The following is an 18,196-nucleotide window of genomic DNA, read 5'->3' as shown; positions in this document are numbered from 1 at the left end:
ATAGCCTCCACATTGACTCTGTACCGGTAACCCCTGTATATAGCCTCCACATTGACTCTGTACCGGTAACCCCTGTATATAGCCTCCACATTGACTCTGTACTGGTTACCCACTGTATATAGCCTCCACATTGACTCTGTACCGGTACACCCTGTATATAGCCTCCACATTGACTCTGTACCGGTACCCCATGTATATAGCCTCAACATTGACTCTGTACCGGTACCCCCTGTATATAGCCTCCACATTGACTCTGTACCGGTACCCCCTGTATATAGCCTCCACATTGACTCTGTACCAGTGACCCCTGTATATAGCCTCCACATTGACTCTGTACCGGAACACCCTGTATATAGCCTCCACATTGACTCTGTACCGGTAACCCCTGTATATAGCCTCCACATTGACTCTGTACCAGTGACCCCATGTATATAGCCTCCACATTGACTCTGTACCGGTAACCCCTGTATATAGCCTCCACATTGACTCTGTACCGGTACCCCCTGTATATAGTCTCCACATTGACTCTGTACCGGTACCCCCTGTATATAGCCTCCACATTGACTCTGTACCGGTACCCCTGTATATAGCCTCCACATTGACTCTGTACCGGTACCCCCTGTATATAGTCTCCACATTGACTCTGTACCGGTACCCCCTGTATATAGCCTCCACATTGACTCTGTACGGTACCCTGTATATAGCCTCCACATTGACTCTGTACCGGTACCCCCTGTATATAGTCTCCACATTGACTCTGTACCGGTACCCCCTGTATATAGCCTCCACATTGACTCTGTACCGGTACCACCTGTATATAGCCTCCACATTGACTCTGTACCGGTACCACCTGTATATAGCCTCCACATTGACTCTGTACCGGTACCACCTGTATATAGCCTCCACATTGACTCTGTACCGGTACCACCTGTATATAGCCTCCACATTGACTCTGTACCGGTACCACCTGTATATAGCCTCCACATTGACTCTGTACCGGTACCACCTGTACATAGCCCCTCTACTGTACATAGCCCCTCTACTGTATATAGCCCCTCTACTGTACATAGCCCCTCTACTGTACATAGCCCTCTACTGTATATAACCCCTCTACTGTATATAACCCCTCTACTGTATATAACCTCTCTACTGTATATAACCTCTCTACTGTATATAGCCCTCTACTATATATAGCCTCTCTACTGTACATAGCCCCTCTACTGTACATAGCCCCTCTACTGTACATAGCCCCTCTACTGTACATAGCCCCTCTACTGTACATAGCCCCTCTACTGTACATAGCCCCTCTACTGTACATAGCCTCTCCTGTACATAGCCTCTCTACTGTACATAGCCCCTCTACTGTACATAGCCCCTCTACTGTACATAGCCCTCTACTGTATATAGCCCTCTACTGTATATAGCCCCTCTACTGTACATAGCCCCTCTACTGTACATAGCCCCTCTACTGTACATAGCCCCTCTACTGTACATAGCCCCTCTACTGTACATAGCCCCTCTACTGTACATAGCCCCTCTACTGTACATAGCCCTCTACTGTACATAGCCCCTCTACTGTACATAGCCTCTCTACTGTACATAGCCTCTCTACTGTACATAGCCCCTCTACTGTACATAGCCCTCTACTGTACATAGCCCCTCTACTGTATATAGCCCCTCTACTGTACATAGCCCCTCTACTGTACATAGCCCCTCTACTGTACATAGCCCTCTACTGTACATAGCCCCTCTACTGTACATAGCCCCTCTACTGTACATAGCCCCTCTACTGTACATAGCCCCTCTACTGTATATACCCTCTCTACTGTATATAGCCTCTACTGTATATACCCTCTCTACTGTATATAGCCTCTCCTGTACATAGCCCCTCTACTGTACATAGCCCCTCTACTGTACATAGCCCCTCTACTGTACATAGCCCCTCTACTGTACATAGCCCCTCTACTGTATATAGCCCCTCTACTGTACATAGCCCCTCTACTGTACATAGCCCCTCTACTGTACATAGCCCCTCTACTGTACATAGCCTCTCCTGTACATAGCCCCTCTACTGTATATACCCTCTCTACTGTATATAGCCTCTCCTGTACATAGCCCCTCTACTGTACATACCCCCTCTACTGTACATAGCCCCTCTACTGTACATAGCCCCTCTACTGTACATAGCCCCTCTACTGTATATACCCTCTCTACTGTATATAGCCCTCTACTGTACATAGCCCCTCTACTGTACATAGCCCCTCTACTGTATATAGCCCCTCTACTGTATATAGCCCCTCTACTGTATATAGCCCCTCTACTGTATATAGCCCCTCTACTGTATATAGCCCCTCTACTGTATATAGCCCCTCTACTGTATATAGCCTCTACTGTATAGAGCCTCTCTACTGTATAGAGCCTCTACTGTATAGAGCCTCTACTGTATATAGCCTCTCTACTGTATATAGCCTCTACTGTATAGAGCCTCTACTGTGTATAGCCTCTACTGTGTATAGCCTCTACTGTGTATAGCCTCTCTACTGTATATAGCCTCTACTGTATATAGCCTCTACTGTATATAGCCTCTCTACTGTATAGTATATAGCCTCTACTGTATATAGCCTCTCTACTGTATATAGCCCCTCTACTGTATATAGCCCCTCTACTGTATATAGCCCCTCTACTGTATATAGCCCCGCTACTGTACATAGCCCCGCTACTGTACATAGCCCCTCTACTGTACATAGCCCCTCTACTGTATAGAGCCCCTCTACTGTATATAGCCCCTCTACTGTATAGAGCCTCTCTACTGTATAGAGCCTCTCTACTGTATAGAGCCTCTCTACTGTATATAGCCCCTCTACTGTATATAGCCCTCTACTGTATATAGCCCCTCTACTGTATATAGCCCCTACTGTATATAGCCTCTACTGTATATAGCCTCTACTGTATATAGCCTCTCTACTGTATATAGCCCCTCTACTGTATATAGCCCCTCTACTGTATATAGCCTCTCTACTGTATATAGCCCCTCTACTGTATATAGCCCCTCTACTGTATATAGCCTCTACTGTATATAGCCTCTACTGTATATAGCCTCTACTGTATATAGCATCTCTACTGTATATAGCATCTCTACTGTATATAGCATCTCTACTGTATATAGCCTCTACTGTATATAGCCTCTACTGTATATAGCCTCTACTGTATATAGCCTCTACTGTATATAGCCTCTACTGTATATAGCCCCTCTACTGTATATAGCCCCTCTACTGTATATAGCCCTCTACTGTATATAGCCCCTCTACTGTATATAGCCCCTCTACTGTATATAGCCCCTCTACTGTATATAGCCCTCTACTGTATATAGCCCCTCTACTGTATATAGCCCCTCTACTGTATATAGCCCCTCTACTGTATATAGCCTCTCTACTGTATATAGCCTCTCTACTGTATATAGCCTCTCTACTGTATATAGCCCCTCTACTGTATATAGCCTCCCTACTGTATATAGCCTCTCTACTGTATATAGCCTCTCTACTGTATATAGCCTCTCTACTGTATATAGCCCCTCTACTGTTATTTTCACTGTCTTCCTGCTGTTGTTTTTATTTCTTTACTCATCTATTGTTCACCTAATACCTATTTTCTTACTTAAAAATGTCACCGTTGGTTAGGGCCTGGAAGCCTTTTACTGTAAGTTCTACACCAGTTGTATTCGGCGCACGTGACAAATAAACTTTGATTTGATTTTATTATAATCTACTAACATAGTATCTACAATAACACTATAATATTATCAAGGGTTAGGGGTCAGAGGTTAGGGTACGTACCGGAGAAAGGTTCCCCATCATGAGGAAGGCGGTGAGGGTGGAGTCAAACAGGAAGGCGATCCTCTTGGTGGGTGGGGCAGAAGGACCAGGGTTACTCAGGCTGCTCACACTGGTGTTGTCTAACACACAGAGAGAGAAAAACTCATAATCCCACGATGCTGTGGATTGGATTGTTTTGAGACAGCACAAACAGACCTGGGATCAGGCTAGAGACGCCTTACTCAGGGGTTACTTTGGGCAGCCTGAGCCAGATCCAGGGCTTGGTAACCGTGGAGATTCTCACCTTGGTTCTCCAGGCTGGTGGTGTCTGTAGCAGAGGATCCAGCCTCCATCATCACAGGACCTCCCTGTTCCCACGACAACAGCATCTGTTTGGGGTCCACAGTGCTCCTGGGACACGGGGTGGGGAACATACATTAACACTAGACCTGTGAGTGTTAGGGGCGTGTGTCTTATAGTGTGGGATGTGATTTATTCATGTGCGTTACATCTGCTATTGTATTCAGAGTATTGACATTCCATTGGGTTTGGTGCTATAGTGATGTAGTAGTATAGTGAGAGAGTAGTGTGGTGATATAGTAGTATAGTGAGAGAGTAGTGTGGTGTATTGTATTCAGAGTATTGACATTCCATTGGGTTTGGTGCTATAGTGATGTAGTAGTATAGTGAGAGAGTAGTGTGGTGTATTGTATTCAGAGTATTGACATTCCATTGGGTTTGGTGCTATAGTGATGTAGTAGTATAGTGAGAGAGTAGTGTGGTGTATTGTATTCAGAGTATTGACATTCCATTGGGTTTGGTGCTATAGTGATATAGTAGTATAGTGAGAGAGTAGTGTGGTGATATAGTAGTATAGTGATATAGTAGTATAGTGATATAGTAGTATAGTGAGAGAGTAGTGTGGTGTATTGTATTCAGAGTATTGACATTCCATTGGGTTTGGTGCTATAGTGATGTAGTAGTATAGTGATATAGTAGTATAGTGATATAGTAGTATAGTGATATAGTAGTATAGTGATATAGTAGTATAGTGATATAGTAGTATAGTGATATAGTAGTATAGTGAGAGAGTAGTGTGGTGTATTGTATTCAGAGTATTGACATTCCATTGGGTTTGGTGCTATAGTGATGTAGTAGTATAGTGATATAGTAGTATAGTGGTATAGTAGTATAGTGATATAGTAGTATAGTGAGAGAGTAGTGTGGTGTATTGTATTCAGAGTATTGACATTCCATTGGGTTTGGTGCTATAGTGATATAGTAGTATAGTGATATAGTAGTATAGTGAGAGAGTAGTGTGGTGTATTGTATTCAGAGTATTGACATTCCATTGGGTTTGGTGCTATAGTGATGTAGTAGTATAGTGGTATAGTAGTATAGTGGTATAGTAGTAGTGTGGTGATATAGTAGTAGAGTGATATAGTAGTATAGTGATATAGTAGTATAGTGGTATAGTAGTATAGTGGTATAGTAGTATAGTGATATAGTAGTATAGTGAGAGAGTAGTGTGGTGTATTGTATTCAGAGTATTGACATTCCATTGGGTTTGGTGCTATAGTGATGTAGTAGTATAGTGGTATAGTAGTATAGTGGTATAGTAGTATAGTGAGAGAGTAGTGTGGTGTATTGTATTCAGAGTATTGACATTCCATTGGGTTTGGTGCTATAGTGATGTAGTAGTATAGTGAGAGAGTAGTGTGGTGTATTGTATTCAGAGTATTGACATTCCATTGGGTTTGGTGCTGTGCTAACATGTCCCAAGCGTCTTTAAAGAGGCTCAAAGAGGGAGCCCTGCAGTGTGTGGATTTGGCTGCCACAAAAGGCTTCCATAGGCTTGAGGTGGTATTGAAGACCATATATGGTGTTGTAGTAGTATGGTGATATAGTAGTAGAGTGATATAGTAGTGTGGTGATATAGTAGTAGAGTGATATAGTAGTATAGTGATGTAGTAGTGTGGTGATATAGTAGTAGAGTGATGTAGTAGTATGGTGATATAGTAGTAGAGTGATATAGTAGTGTGGTGGTGATATAGTAGTAGAGTGATATAGTAGTGTGGTGATATAGTAGTAGAGTGATGTAGTAGTGTGGTGATATAGTAGTAGAGTGATATAGTAGTATAGTGATGTAGTAGTATGGTGATATAGTAGTAGAGTGATATAGTAGTGTGGTGATATAGTAGTAGAGTGATATAGTAGTGTGGTGATATAGTAGTATAGTGATATAGTAGTATAGTGGTATAGTAGTATAGTGATATAGTAGTATAGTGATATAGTAGTGTAGTGATATAGTAGTATAGTGATATAGTAGTATAGTGATATAGTAGTATAGTGATATAGTAGTATAGTGGTATAGTAGTATAGTGATATAGTAGTATAGTGAGAGAGTAGTGTGGTGTATTGTATTCAGAGTATTGACATTCCATTGGGTTTGGTGCTATAGTGATGTAGTAGTATAGTGATATAGTAGTATAGTGAGAGAGTAGTGTGGTGTATTGTATTCAGAGTATTGACATTCCATTGGGTTTGGTGCTATAGTGGTATAGTAGTATAGTGATATAGTAGTATAGTGAGAGAGTAGTGTGGTGTATTGTATTCAGAGTATTGACATTCCATTGGGTTTGGTGCTATAGTGGTATAGTAGTATAGTGATATAGTAGTATAGTGAGAGAGTAGTGTGGTGTATTGTATTCAGAGTATTGACATTCCATTGGGTTTGGTGCTATAGTGATGTAGTAGTATAGTGAAGAGTAGTGTGGTGTATTGTATTCAGAGTATTGACATTCCATTGGGTTTGGTGCTATAGTGATATAGTAGTATAGTGATATAGTAGTATCGTGATGTAGTAGTATAGTGAGAGAGTAGTGTGGTGATATAGTAGTATAGTGATATAGTAGTATAGTGATGTAGTAGTATAGTGAGAGAGTAGTGTGGTGATATAGTAGTATAGTGATATAGTAGTATAGTGAGAGAGTAGTGTGGTGATATAGTAGTATAGTGGTATAGTAGTATAGTGATGTAGTAGTATAGTGAGAGAGTAGTGTGGTGATATAGTAGTAGAGTGATATAGTAGTATAGTGATATAGTAGTATAGTGATATAGTAGTATAGTGGTATAGTAGTATAGTGATATAGTAGTATAGTGAGAGAGTAGTGTGGTGTATTGTATTCAGAGTATTGACATTCCATTGGGTTTGGTGCTATAGTGATGTAGTAGTATAGTGGTATAGTAGTATAGTGGTATAGTAGTAGTGTGGTGATATAGTAGTAGAGTGATATAGTAGTATAGTGATATAGTAGTATAGTGATATAGTAGTATAGTGGTATAGTAGTATAGTGATATAGTAGTATAGTGGTATAGTAGTATAGTGAGAGAGTAGTGTGGTGATGTAGTAGTATAGTGGTATAGTAGTATAGTGATATAGTAGTAGAGTGATATAGTAGTATAGTGGTATAGTAGTATAGTGATATAGTAGTATAGTGAGAGAGTAGTGTGGTGATATAGTAGTATAGTGGTATAGTAGTATAGTGATGTAGTAGTATAGTGAGAGTAGTGTGGTGTATTGTATTCAGAGTATTGACATTCCATTGGGTTTGGTGCTATAGTGATATAGTAGTATAGTGAGAGAGTAGTGTGGTGATATAGTGGTATAGTAGTATAGTGATATAGTAGTAGAGTGATATAGTAGTATAGTGGTATAGTAGTATAGTGGTATAGTAGTATAGTGATGTAGTAGTATAGTGAGAGAGTAGTGTGGTGTATTGTATTCAGAGTATTGACATTCCACTGGGTTTGGTGCTATAGTGATATAGTAGTATAGTGAGAGAGTAGTGTGGTGATGTAGTAGTATAGTGGTATAGTAGTATAGTGGTATAGTAGTATAGTGGTATAGTAGTATAGTGGTATAGTAGTATAGTGGTATAGTAGTATAGTGATGTAGTAGTATAGTGAGAGAGTAGTGTGGTGTATTGTATTCAGAGTATTGACATTCCACTGGGTTTGGTGCTGTGTTAACATGTCCCAAGCGTCTTTAAAGAGGCTCAAAGAGGGAGCCCTGCAGTGTGTGGATTTGGCTGCCACAAAAGGATTCCATAGGCTTGAAGTGGTATTGAAGACCATATATGGTGTTGTAGTAGTATGGTGATATAGTAGTAGAGTGATATAGTAGTATAGTGATGTAGTAGTATGGTGATATAGTAGTAGAGTGATATAGTAGTGTGGTGATATAGTAGTAGAGTGATATAGTAGTGTGGTGATATAGTAGTAGAGTGATATAGTAGTATAGTGGTATAATAGTAGAGTGATATAGTAGTGTGGTGATATAGTAGTAGAGTGATGTAGTAGTATGGTGATATAGTAGTAGAGTGATATAGTAGTGTGGTGATATAGTAGTAGAGTGATATAGTAGTATAGTGATGTAGTAGTGTGGTGATATAGTAGTGTGGTGATATAGTAGTAGAGTGATATAGTAGTATAGTGATATAGTAGTATAGTAGTATAGTGATATAGTAGTATAGTGATATAGTAGTGTGGTGATATAGTAGTATAGTGATATAGTAGTATAGTGATATAGTAGTGTGGTGATATAGTAGTATAGTGATATAGTAGTAGAGTGATATAGTAGTATAGTGGTATAGTAGTATAGTGGTATAGTAGTATAGTGGTATAGTAGTATAGTGAGAGAGTAGTGTGGTGATGTAGTAGTATAGTGGTATAGTAGTATAGTGATATAGTAGTAGAGTGATATAGTAGTATAGTGAGAGAGTAGTGTGGTGATATAGTAGTATAGTGGTATAGTAGTATAGTGATATAGTAGTATAGTGAGAGAGTAGTGTGGTGTATTGTATTCAGAGTATTGACATTCCATTGGGTTTGGTGCTATAGTGATGTAGTAGTATAGTGGTATAGTAGTAGTGTGGTGATATAGTAGTAGAGTGATATAGTAGTATAGTGATATAGTAGTATACTGGTATAGTAGTATAGTGGTATAGTAGTATAGTGATATAGTAGTATAGTGAGAGAGTAGTGTGGTGTATTGTATTCAGAGTATTGACATTCCATTGGGTTTGGTGCTATAGTGATATAGTAGTATAGTGAGAGAGTAGTGTGGTGATGTAGTAGTATAGTGGTATAGTAGTATAGTGGTATAGTAGTATAGTGGTATAGTAGTATAGTGGTATAGTAGTATAGTGATGTAGTAGTATAGTGAGAGAGTAGTGTGGTGTATTGTATTCAGAGTATTGACATTCCATTGGGTTTGGTGCTATAGTGATGTAGTAGTATAGTGAGAGAGTAGTGTGGTGATATAGTAGTATAGTGAGAGAGTAGTGTGGTGTATTGTATTCAGAGTATTGACATTCCATTGGGTTTGGTGCTATAGTGATGTAGTAGTATAGTGAGAGAGTAGTGTGGTGTATTGTATTCAGAGTATTGACATTCCATTGGGTTTGGTGCTATAGTGATATAGTAGTATAGTGATATAGTAGTATAGTGATGTAGTAGTATAGTGAGAGAGTAGTGTGGTGATATAGTAGTATAGTGATATAGTAGTATAGTGATGTAGTAGTATAGTGAGAGAGTAGTGTGGTGATATAGTAGTATAGTGATATAGTAGTATAGTGAGAGAGTAGTGTGGTGATATAGTAGTATAGTGGTATAGTAGTATAGTGATGTAGTAGTATAGTGAGAGTAGTGTGGTGATATAGTAGTATAGTGATATAGTAGTATAGTGAGAGAGTAGTGTGGTGATATAGTAGTATAGTGGTATAGTAGTATAGTGATGTAGTAGTATAGTGAGAGAGTAGTGTGGTGTATTGTATTCAGAGTATTGACATTCCATTGGGTTTGGTGCTATAGTGATGTAGTAGTATAGTGATATAGTAGTATAGTGGTATAGTAGTATAGTGATATAGTAGTATAGTGAGAGAGTAGTGTGGTGATATAGTAGTATAGTGATATAGTAGTATAGTGATATAGTAGTATAGTGATATAGTAGTATAGTGGTATAGTAGTATAGTGATATAGTAGTATAGTGGTATAGTAGTATAGTGAGAGAGTAGTGTGGTGATGTAGTAGTATAGTGGTATAGTAGTATAGTGATATAGTAGTAGAGTGATATAGTAGTATAGTGGTATAGTAGTATAGAGTATAGTAGTATAGTGATATAGTAGTATAGTGAGAGAGTAGTGTGGTGATATAGTAGTATAGTGGTATAGTAGTATAGTGATGTAGTAGTATAGTGAGAGAGTAGTGTGGTGTATTGTATTCAGAGTATTGACATTCCATTGGGTTTGGTGCTATAGTGATATAGTAGTATAGTGAGAGAGTAGTGTGGTGATATAGTGGTATAGTAGTATAGTGATATAGTAGTAGAGTGATATAGTAGTATAGTGGTATAGTAGTATAGTGGTATAGTAGTATAGTGATGTAGTAGTATAGTGAGAGAGTAGTGTGGTGTATTGTATTCAGAGTATTGACATTCCACTGGGTTTGGTGCTATAGTGATATAGTAGTATAGTGAGAGAGTAGTGTGGTGATGTAGTAGTATAGTGGTATAGTAGTATAGTGGTATAGTAGTATAGTGGTATAGTAGTATAGTGGTATAGTAGTATAGTGGTATAGTAGTATAGTGATGTAGTAGTACAGTGAGAGAGTAGTGTGGTGTATTGTATTCAGAGTATTGACATTCCACTGGGTTTGGTGCTGTGTTAACATGTCCCAAGCGTCTTTAAAGAGGCTCAAAGAGGGAGCCCTGCAGTGTGTGGATTTGGCTGCCACAAAAGGATTCCATAGGCTTGAAGTGGTATTGAAGACCATATATGGTGTTGTAGTAGTATGGTGATATAGTAGTAGAGTGATATAGTAGTATAGTGATGTAGTAGTATGGTGATATAGTAGTAGAGTGATATAGTAGTGTGGTGATATAGTAGTAGAGTGATATAGTAGTGTGGTGATATAGTAGTAGAGTGATATAGTAGTATAGTGGTATAATAGTATAGTGGTATAGTAGTATAGTGATATAGTAGTATAGTGATATAGTAGTGTGGTGATATAGTAGTATAGTGATATAGTAGTATGGTGATATAGTAGTAGAGTGATATAGTAGTGTGGTGATATAGTAGTATAGTGATATAGTAGTGTAGTGATATAGTAGTAGTGTGATATAGTAGTATAGTGATATAGTAGTATAGTGATATAGTAGTATAGTGATATAGTAGTGTGGTGATATAGTAGTATAGTGATATAGTAGTATAGTGATATAGTAGTATAGTGGTATAGTAGTATAGTGATATAGTAGTATAGTGAGAGAGTAGTGTGGTGTATTGTATTCAGAGTATTGACATTCCATTGGGTTTGGTGCTATAGTGATGTAGTAGTATAGTGGTATAGTAGTATAGTGATATAGTAGTATAGTGATATAGTAGTATAGTGGTATAGTAGTATAGTGATATAGTAGTATAGTGAGAGAGTAGTGTGGTGTATTGTATTCAGAGTATTGACATTCCATTGGGTTTGGTGCTATAGTGATGTAGTAGTATAGTGATATAGTAGTATAGTGGTATAGTAGTATAGTGATATAGTAGTATAGTGATGTAGTAGTATAGTGGTATAGTAGTATAGTGGTATAGTAGTATAGTGGTATAGTAGTATAGTGGTATAGTAGTATAGTGGTATAGTAGTATAGTGGTATAGTAGTATAGTGGTATAGTAGTATAGTGGTATAGTAGTATAGTGGTATAGTAGTATAGTGGTATAGTAGTATAGTGATGTAGTAGTATAGTGAGAGAGTAGTGTGGTGTATTGTATTCAGAGTATTGACATTCCATTGGGGTTGGTGCTATAGTGATGTAGTAGTATAGTGAGAGAGTAGTGTGGTGTATTGTATTCAGAGTATTGACATTCCACTGGGTTTGGTGCTGTGTTAACATGTCCCAAGAGTCTTTAAAGAGGCTCAAAGAGGGAGCCCTGCAGTGTGTGGATTTGGCTGCCACAAAAGGATTCCATAGGCTTGAGGTGGTATTGAAGACCATATATGGTGTTGTAGTAGTATGGTGATATAGTAGTAGAGTGATATAGTAGTGTAGTGATATAGTAGTAGAGTGATATAGTAGTGTGGTGATATAGTAGTAGAGTGATATAGTAGTATGGTGATATAGTAGTAGAGTGATATAGTAGTGTGGTGATATAGTAGTAGAGTGATATAGTAGTGTGGTGATATAGTAGTAGAGTGATATAGTAGTGTGGTGATATAGTAGTAGAGTGATATAGTAGTGTGGTGATATAGTAGTAGAGTGATGTAGTAGTATGGTGATATAGTAGTAGAGTGATATAGTAGTGTGGTGATATAGTAGTAGAGTGATATAGTAGTATAGTGATATAGTAGTGTGGTGATATAGTAGTAGAGTGATATAGTAGTGTGGTGATATAGTAGTAGAGTGATATAGTAGTGTGGTGATATAGTAGTAGATTGATATAGTAGTGTGGTGATATAGTAGTAGAGTGATATAGTAGTGTGGTGATATAGTAGTAGAGTGATATAGTAGTGTGGTGATATAGTAGTAGAGTGATATAGTAGTGTGGTGATATAGTAGTAGATTGATATAGTAGTGTGGTGATATAGTAGTAGATTGATATAGTAGTGGGTGATATAGTAGTAGAGTGATATAGTAGTGTGGTGATATAGTAGTAGAGTGATATAGTAGTGTGGTGATATAGTAGTAGAGTGATATAGTAGTGTGGTGATATAGTAGTAGAGTGATATAGTAGTGTGGTGATATAGTAGTAGAGTGATATAGTAGTGCAGTGATATAGTAGTGTGGTGATATAGTAGTATAGTAGTGCAGTGATATAGTAGTATAGTGATATAGTAGTATAGTGATATAGTAGTGTGGTGATATAGTAGTATAGTGATATAGTAGTATAGTGATATAGTAGTATAGTGATATAGTAGTATAGTAGTATAGTGATATAGTAGTATAGTGATATAGTAGTGTGGTGATATAGTAGTATAGTGATATAGTAGTATAGTGATATAGTAGTGTGGTGATATAGTAGTATAGTGATATAGTGATATAGTACTGTGGTGATATAGTAGTATAGTGATATAGTAGTGTGGTGATTAGTAGTATAGTAGTGCAGTGATATAGTAGTGTGGTGATATAGTAGTATAGTGATATAGTAGTGTGGTGATATAGTAGTGTAGTGATATAGTAGTGTGGTGATATAGTAGTAGAGTGATGTAGTAGTATGGTGATATAGTAGTAGAGTGATATAGTAGTGTGGTGATATAGTAGTAGAGTGATATAGTAGTGTGGTGATATAGTAGTAGAGTGATGTAGTAGTATGGTGATATAGTAGTAGAGTGATATAGTAGTGTGGTGATATAGTAGTAGAGTGATGTAGTAGTATGGTGATATAGTAGTAGAGTGATATAGTAGTGTGGTGATATAGTAGTAGAGTGATATAGTAGTATAGTGATGTAGTAGTATAGTGATATAGTAGTATAGTGATATAGTAGTGTGGTGATATAGTAGTAGAGTGATATAGTAGTATAGTGATATAGTAGTGTGGTGATATAGTAGTATAGTGATATAGTGATATAGTACTGTGGTGATATAGTAGTATAGTGATATAGTAGTGTGGTGATTAGTAGTATAGTAGTGCAGTGATATAGTAGTGTGGTGATATAGTAGTATAGTGATATAGTAGTGTGGTGATATAGTAGTATAGTGATATAGTAGTGTGGTTATATAGTAGTATAGTGATATAGTAGTGTAGTGATATAGTAGTGTGGTGATGTAGTAGTATAGTGATATAGTAGTATAGTGATGTAGTAGTGTGGTTATATAGTAGTATAGTGAGATAGTAGTGTGGTGATATAGTAGTGTGGTGATATAGTAGTATAGTAGTGCAGTGATATAGTAGTGTGGTTATATAGTAGTATAGTGATATAGTAATATAGTGATATAGTAGTGTAGTGATATAGTAGTGTGGTTATATAGTAGTATAGTGATATAGTAGTATAGTGATGTAGTAGTGTGGTTATATAGTAGTATAGTGATATAGTAGTATAGTGATATTGTAGTGTGGTGATATAGTAGTATAGTGATATAGTAGTGCAGTGATATAGTAGTGTGGTGATATAGTAGTATAGTGATATAGTAGTGTGGTGATATAGTAGTATAGTGATATAGTAGTGTGGTTATATAGTAGTATAGTGATATAGTAGTGTAGTGATATAGTAGTGTGGTGATGTAGTAGTATAGTGATATAGTAGTATAGTGATGTAGTAGTGTGGTTATATAGTAGTATAGTGAGAGAGTAGTGTGGTGATATAGTAGTAGTGATATAGTAGTATAGTGATATAGTAGTGTGGTGATATAGTAGTGCAGTGATATAGTAGTATAGTGAGAGAGTAGTGTGGTGATATAGTAGTATAGTGATGTAGTAGTGTGGTTATATAGTAGTGTGGTGATGTAGTAGTGTGGTGATATAGTAGTATAGTGAGAGAGTAGTGTGGTGATATAGTAGTAGTGATATAGTAGTGTAGTGGTATAGTAGTGTGGTGATATAGTAGTATAGTGATATAGTAGTGTGGTGATATAGTATTATAGTAGTGCAGTGATATATTAGTATAGTGATGTAGTAGTGTGGTTATATAGTAGTGTGGTGATGTAGTAGTGTGGTGATATAGTAGTATAGTGAGAGAGTAGTGTGGTGATATAGTAGTAGTGATATAGTAGTGTAGTGGTATAGTAGTGTGGTGATATAGTAGTATAGTGATGTAGTAGTGCAGTGATATAGTAGTATAGTGAGAGAGTAGTGTGGTGATATAGTAGTATAGTGATGTAGTAGTGCAGTGATATAGTAGTATAGTGAGAGAGTAGTGTGGTGATATAGTAGTATAGTGATATAGTAGTATAGTAGTGCAGTGATATAGTAGTATAGTGAGAGAGTAGTGTGGTGATATAGTAGTATAGTGATATAGTAGTATAGTAGTGCAGTGATATAGTAGTATAGTGAGAGAGTAGTGTGGTGATATAGTAGTATAGTGAGAGAGTAGTGTGGTGATATAGTAGTATAGTAGTGTGGTGATATAGTAGTGCAGTGATATAGTAGTATGGTGATATAGTAGTGTGGTGATATAGTAGTAGAGTGATATAGTAGTATAGTGATGTAGTAGTGTGGTGATATAGTAGTATAGTGATGTAGTAGTGTGGTGATATAGTAGTAGTGATGTAGTAGTGTGGCGATATAGTAGTGCAGTGATATAGTAGTGTGGTGATATAGTAGTATAGTGATGTAGTAGTGTGGTGATATAGTAGTAGAGTGATATAGTAGTATAGTGATGTAGTAGTATAGTGATATAGTAGTAGTGATATAGTAGTGTGGTGATATAGTAGTATAGTGATGTAGTAGTGTGGTTATATAGTAGTATAGTGAGAGAGTAGTGTGGTGATATTGTAGTATAGTAGTGCAGTGTTATAGTAGTATAGTGGTATAGTAGTATAGTGATATAGTAGTATAGTGAGAGAGTAGTGTGGTGATATAGTAGTATAGTGATATAGTAGTATAGTGAGAGAGTAGTATGGTGATATAGTAGTATAGTGATATTGTAGTGTGGTGATATAGTAGTATAGTGATATAGTAGTATAGTGATATTGTAGTATAGTGATATAGTAGTATAGTGATATAGTAGTATAGTGATATAGTAGTATAGTGATATAGTAGTATAGTAGTGCAGTGATATAGTAGTATAGTGGTATAGTAGTATAGTGATATAGTAGTATAGTAGTATAGTGGTATAGTAGTATAGTGATATAGTAGTATAGTGGTATAGTGATATAGTAGTATAGTGAGAGAGTAGTGTGGTGATATAGTAGTATAGTGTTATAGTAGTATAGTGGTATAGTAGTATAGTGGTATAGTAGTATAGTGATATAGTAGTATAGTGATATAGTAGTGTGGTGATATAGTGGTTTTGAAGACCTACTTCAGTCTGTTGACAGAGGGGGCAGTCTTCCATGTGGGGTGGAGCTGCTCTGAGCTGAAAGAGCTTCCTTTCTTCAGGGCAAAACCCAGGCGACAGTACATAGACACAGCATTCTGAGAGAGGAGAGGACTATTAAAATAACAGTGTACAGCCAGAAGCAGCCTGTTCCTAATCAATGGTATGCCATGAGGGTCAAACAGAACGGTGTCAGCCAAGTTAGTATCCATGGGTTGCTGCTTTGTTCTGCTCCTTCCACTGAAGACAGCTGGTCGGTCAGACCAATTATACTAATCATTATCAAGCACTGCAGGAATGTATTCTGAAAACACCCTGCATCATTACGATTACACAGAACAGAATACGTTGTGGAGAAAGTTTCCTGCTCTTATTTAACAACTAAAAGTTCATTGCCGAAGGAAATTCTCTCAGACACAAAAATCTCAATGTTTTAATGTATTCTACAGTCAAGAAATTATTGCCAGTAGGTTAGAACAGAAAACTAAAAACATCTTGTACCACATCCTTCAAGGTTAAAATGACAAGTGGGAAATATGAAATGGAGGAAATGTTTGAAAGTTTCACCCAGGAGACCATTAGATTGAAGGAGGCTTGCTCTAGGAGAAAGAGAGTGAGTGAGAAAGAGAGCGAGAGAGAGAGAGCGAGACAGACGAGACAGAGAGAGAGACAGACAGAGAGCGAGAGAGAGAGAGAGAGAGACAGACAGAGAGAGAGAGACAGACAGAGAGACAGAGCGAGAGAGCGAGGTTGAGGGACCACTGCTCTGAGTTAAAGAGAGAGAGCGAGGTTGAGGGACCACTGCTCTGAGCTAAAGAGAGAGAGCGAGGTTGAGGGAGCACTGCTCTGAGTTAAAGAGAGAGAGCGAGGTTGAGGGACCACTGCTCTGAGTTAAAGAGAGAGAGCGAGGTTGAGGGAGCACTGCTCTGAGTTAAAGAGAGAGAGCGAGGTTGAGGGAGCACTGCTCTGAGTTAAAGAGAGAGAGCGAGGTTGAGGGAGCACTGCTCTGAGTTAAAGAGAGAGAGCGAGGTTGAGGGAGCACTGCTCTGAGTTAAAGAGAGAGAGCGAGGTTGAGGGAGCACTGCTCTGAGTTAAAGAGAGAGAGCGAGGTTGAGGGAGCACTGCTCTGAGTTAAAGAGAGAGAGCGAGGTTGAGGGACCACTGCTCTGAGTTAAAGAGAGAGAGAGGGTTGAGGGACCACTGCTCTGAGTTAAAGAGAGAGAGCGAGGTTGAGGGAGCACTGCTCTGAGTTAAAGAGAGAGAGAGAGGTTGAGGGACCACTGCTCTGAGTTAAAGAGAGAGAGAGAGGTTGAGGGACCACTGCTCTGAGTTAAAGAGAGAGAGAGAGGTTGAGGGACCACTGCTCTGAGTTAAAGAGGGAGAGAGAGGTTGAGGGAGCACTGCTCTGAGTTAAAGAGAGAGAGAGAGAGGTTGAGGGACCACTGCTCTGAGTTAAAGAGAGAGAGAGAGAGAGAGAGGTTGAGGGACCACTGCTCTGAGTTAAAGAGAGAGAGCGAGGTTGAGGGACCACTGCTCTGAGTTAAAGAGAGAGAGCGAGGTTGAGGGAGCACTGCTCTGAGTTAAAGAGAGAGAGCGAGGTTGAGGGAGCACTGCTCTGAGTTAAAGAGAGAGAGAGAGGTTGAGGGACCACTGCTCTGAGTTAAAGAGAGAGAGAGAGGTTGAGGGAGCACTGCTCTGAGTTAAAGAGAGAGAGAGAGGTTGAGGGAGCACTGCTCTGAGTTAAAGAGAGAGAGAGAGGTTGAGGGAGCACTGCTCTGAGTTAAAGAGAGAGAGAGGGTTGAGGGACCACTGCTCTGAGTTAAAGAGAGAGAGAGAGGTTGAGGGACCACTGCTCTGAGTTAAAGAGAGAGAGAGAGGTTGAGGGACCACTGCTCTGAGTTAAAGAGAGAGAGAGAGGTTGAGGGACCACTGCTCTGAGTTAGAGAGAGAGAGAGCGAGAGCGAGAGCGAGAGCGAGAGCGAGAGCGAGAGCGAGAGCGAGAGCGAGAGAGAACTGCTCTGAGTTAAAGAGAGACAGCAAGAGAAAAATAGCAGCCCTAGGATATTAGGATGGAACATTTGTAGAATTTGGGGGAAATATTAAACCCTAGGGTGTTTGTGTCGTGCACAAAAATAGCCAAAATGTCAGCAGTGTTGAACAATGAAAGTTAAAACATTTAACTTTCAAATCTGCTGATATTCTTATATATATATATTAAATATATGATGACTACAAATTACTATAATAATCTTCAATATAGAATAGGGACATTATCCTTTCAACAGAAAGCATAATGACATAATGATGAACTCAGTCTTTAATGGGGATGTTACCGAAGCAACTTCTTAGATCATCTGAG

General features: G+C 38.4%; 1 pseudogene; it reads right to left on the bottom strand.

The window, feature by feature from the left end:
- The window catches only part of LOC118381944 (protein FAM91A1-like), a 152,676-nt pseudogene that overhangs the window by 89,752 nt on the left and 44,728 nt on the right, over nucleotides 1-18,196 (bottom strand).

This window comes from Oncorhynchus keta, chromosome 19 (assembly GCF_023373465.1).
Source record: "Oncorhynchus keta strain PuntledgeMale-10-30-2019 chromosome 19, Oket_V2, whole genome shotgun sequence".
Lineage (NCBI taxonomy): Eukaryota > Metazoa > Chordata > Actinopteri > Salmoniformes > Salmonidae > Oncorhynchus > Oncorhynchus keta.
The sequence above is the reverse complement of the archived record's forward strand: the minus strand, read 5'-3'. Positions and strand labels throughout refer to the sequence as shown.